Below are 4,510 nucleotides of genomic sequence, written 5' to 3' on the forward strand. Positions count from 1 at the left end.
GTCGAGTAACCGGGGCGGCTCTAAGAGAACGGTCGCGAGTACATATTTCAACTTTTAAACAAGAATATAAACTGAAGTTATGAGATATCAGAACGCCACGTTTCGTGGGCAGTGTCTATCATTAGTAAGTAAAGTCAGATAACTGTTCAAAAATGGCTCTGAGCACTATGGGACTCAACTGCTGAGGTCATTAGTCCCCTAGAACTTAGAACTAGTTAAACCTAACTAACCTAAGGACATCACAAACATCCATGCCCGAGGCAGGATTCGAACCTGCGACCGTAGCGGTCTTGCGGTTCCAGACTGCAGCGCCTTTAACCGCACGGCCACTTCGGCCGGCCTCAGAAAACTGTGTTAATGTGTTGTAAAGGATCGAATATAACGGCGTAGCCCAGAGCCACCAAATTGCAAATTCTGATTCTGTGACGTGTGTGACAAAGCAATTTCTGTATTAAAACAAGTATAGTACAAACATTGTTGACAATTAACAACTGGCACCCCTAAACACTCCACTTCAGCAGGATCACCACCTACATGGAACCTGGCGACTGAGCGCTACTACTGTGCGACGAGGGACTTACCGAAGCAGCAAGACACCAGGTTAGTGATACCGCCCAGAGAAGTACTTCTTTCTCGCTACAGTGTCAATGAGGGTGTCGTATGTTAACTGTCATAATGGATATTAAGCACAGAACTGCGATTGAAACTGAACTGTAAGATTTTAGTTGTGATCCTTGCAATAGTACGATTCCATACTCAGCAAACAGTTCCGTGAATCAGTTTGTACCGTCAACCTCATTCACGGTGACCACTTACAGGCGTCTCTACTGGAAAACAGCAGACTCTCAGGGAGTTCAAGAAACCCCTATCGCCTACATGGAATCTAAAAATTTAGAGTTATATTTCGACATGAAATGAAACACGAATTAGCCCAGTCATCAGCCCTCGCTAATTTCTGTTACTGGTATGTTACTTCAGTGCTACATAAATAGCTAAATTGTCAGGCACTGCAGGTAGTCATAATTGCTTGCGTAACATATGTATGTAAACGGTGGTCGGCTAATCATGTCAGTCCTTACGCTCTGTTAACGTAGATGCGACTAGATAAGCATTAGGTGATACTTTCAGACCCACATGTGAAGTACTTTTGAACATGGTTTCCGAAAATTGCCTTGAGCAAATACACTTCGCAAAAAATTAAAGGGTTATTCTCTCGAAACTCCGTAATTGTCCCCGTCTGTCTGAATTTTGGCTCGAAGATGCCTACAACCTTCCTGTCTACTGGTGCACCCTGCGCCGTCAGCCTCAAGCTCCGCGAGGCTTCAAAGAACAACATGCAAAACAAATAAATAAAAAAGCCACAACTCAGAAGTTGAAGTGCGCTAATGATGTCACATCGGCATCAACGTTCACAGCAATTCTGCCCAACGCCATCGCGGACTTTTCATACTGATTGAAGGTGGTCACAGCCCCTCTTAACCACATATCACCTCTTCGTCCGAGGCCTCTGTGATGGAGATCAGAACCACGACACCCATCCTTGAAATCTCGTGGTTTTCTTCTGTGTGGCCGTCGCTCAGAATCGACATGAAAAGGCCTCAGGGGTGGCATAAAGGGCGTCAGTGAAACTGAAAGATTACCGTCAAACCTCCTTCCCTAGGGACGCCAGATGAAAGTTGGTGTTGTCAAGCCCTGAATGAAAATTGCGCAACGGATAACTGGGGAGAGGAGCTTGAGAGCGCTACCTAGAGAGCGTGCCCTTTCTGTACGATACTAGGAAAGGAGCTGGAGGGCTCACACACGGTCTATATCTTTTATTTTAAATGAATTCCTTTAACTTGACTCCTTTGTGATTTTTAGGGTATGTTAAAGATTGATGACAATTGATTACCTATTTATTTTAAACATTATCACTCGACTTTACGGCGATTGCAGCAATTGTTCAGTTTACAGATATTACAATTTTACAACTTATAGCTCGGTATATTATATACTAATCTGCACGCACATTTCTACGGGCAAGACGGAATTGTGTTGGGCAAATGTATACCACCGAAGTCTCCCAATATTTTACATGGGGCATCCACTATGTGAGGAGGATAATGGGCAAACTGGGGACCAGATACGTTAACACAGGGGATCAAATTTCCGAAATTAAACGAGATCATTCATTTCCTTACACAATCCGAAGCTGGAAATAAAAGAATTAGTGCAAATATTCAAATACCTCTCTTCCACGCGTGAACATCGAGACAGACGCCCTGAGGGCACGTCTGCTCACTTACCCGTCTTCTGTAACACTCCCAGAATATGGCGGGCACCCGGAGGTCTACCTGGGCGCCGGTGGAGGGGGTGGTCGAACCACTTGCCGTGACCAACCTATCCACCCCAAATCTTGTGACACTGGAAAGTCTTTGACTTTTACCTGCCTGTGCTGTCTCTCTGATCCCCTAGCCAGGAGTAAGGTTGGCACTACTATACTACAGAACTACTTCCCAACAAAGATTTGGCCACGCTTTACGGAAAGGTGTGAGGAGGATTAGGGAAGTTCATGTGCAGATTCACATCCACGTACAAGAAAGGCATAATACACGACACATATAAATACGTGTTATGAAGCCTGACACATTTCTTTCCATCCGTCCACATGCGTTCTGCTGCACCGTGAATTCACATTCACGTACAGGAAATGCATAATACACGACACATATAAATACGTATTATGAAGCCTGACACATTTCTTTCCACCCGTCCACATGGGTTCTGCTGCACCCGCGGCCGGCCCCGTCGTGCAATAAAATTGGCGGCGGAGCCGCCTGCGTTTGTATTTCCCGGTGCGAGCGAGCAGCGAAACCTGCTGCTTGTGGAGCGGAAACTACTGTACCGTTTCAAAACCACTCCTTCCACTAGGGCGTTGACGCCTATACATTTCGCGGATGAAATCGATAGTTCACAGTGCGATGAGCAACAAGAAAATATTAAGCTTATCCATTACGAATATTTTAGAACCCGTGACTGTTAACTGAATGTAACTAAGTTGCATAAAACAGAAATCAGTCACTTTTTTTAAGAAGTATGCCCATACCGTCAAAAGCCAGCGCCCAACGTTATGCTAAAAATAATGATGTAACGCCCAGAAACCTGAAAAGGTTAGAAAACAGGTTCACGGAATAAAACATAATTATTAAAAAAAGTGACTGGTTGCTTTTTTATGTAACTTATTTTACAACAAGGGGATATTCTTGACAACCTTTGATGCTGCTGACACACTCCTTCATCCCTTCTCTAAGGACATTGTGTGGCTTCCTCCCCGCTAAACGAGGTCGCACCACTGTGGAGTACACAACGACTGCAATTTTTGCTATCGCGTACATGTTGGAACAACTAGGACCCGTTCAAAACAATTCGACGAAATTTAAACGTGATCCGAAGCAGAAAAGTTTTTCGCGCCCTATGGCTTGATCACGGGAGGGTCCCACATTGACACATGCATGAACAAAATGACAAAGCGACCCTATAACACCATCCAGTCCGGCAACACATTGGGCGCCACTCATGCACCTGTTAAAAACGTACGTGTCAGAAACTTCGACACAGATTCAGCCACGAGGTTGCTGTAGCGCCTGAGGGTTAGGCAACACCTTCGACATTGTTAGGTGGAGTCTGCCTACCTTCAGACGCTAGCGCAGCAGCAAGGCTGAATTCTATCGAAGTTACTGACAGGTACATTTTTTAAGTGTTCAAAATAGGTGCATGGGTGGCAACGAGGGTATTTCTCACTTGGGTGCTGTTAGAGGGATACCTTGCCAGCTTATTCACGCATGTGTGAATGTCGAAGGTTCCTATGATCAAGACACAGAAGGGTGCGAAGAAGAGCGGATGGAAACGCATAAAAACACTTCTCTGCTTCAGATTACGTTCAAATTTCGTTTTGAACGATCCCTAGTTGTCTGACACAGCAGAAATTGCTGTAACATTACACTGCGAAGGGGTGCGATCACGTACAATGGGGATGCGGCACCATAGTATTCATAGAGTAGGGTTGAAATGCCCAAGGGGTGGCACCAATCGCTAAATTTGCCAAGAATATCGTCCTGTTGCTCACCACACTGATTGTCGCTTTCGACCGCGAAATGTGTGGGAATCAACGCGGCAAGCGAAGAATGGTTTCATTGCTGCCCTTTATTTCACGTCTGAGACCTTTTCACATCTGAGACCTTTTCGTGTCGATTCTGAACGGTGGTGTGCCTGAAATGTTTAACTTGGCCACCTATAAGTAATAGGCGTCAAAATAAGAGTGAATAGCATGTAGGAGTGATCCTTTGATTTTGTTGCGCAGTGTTGTTAGACAACCCACACACAATGGGAACATTTTAAAAAAATAGTTCAAATGGCTCTGAGCACTATGGGACTCAACTTCTGAGGTCATTAGTCCCCTAGAACGTAGAACTAGTTAAACCTAAGGACATCACAAACATCCATGCCCGAGGCAGGATTCGAACCTGCGACC

Source organism: Schistocerca americana, chromosome 8 (assembly GCF_021461395.2).
Source record: "Schistocerca americana isolate TAMUIC-IGC-003095 chromosome 8, iqSchAmer2.1, whole genome shotgun sequence".
In the NCBI taxonomy this organism is placed as follows: domain Eukaryota; kingdom Metazoa; phylum Arthropoda; class Insecta; order Orthoptera; family Acrididae; genus Schistocerca; species Schistocerca americana.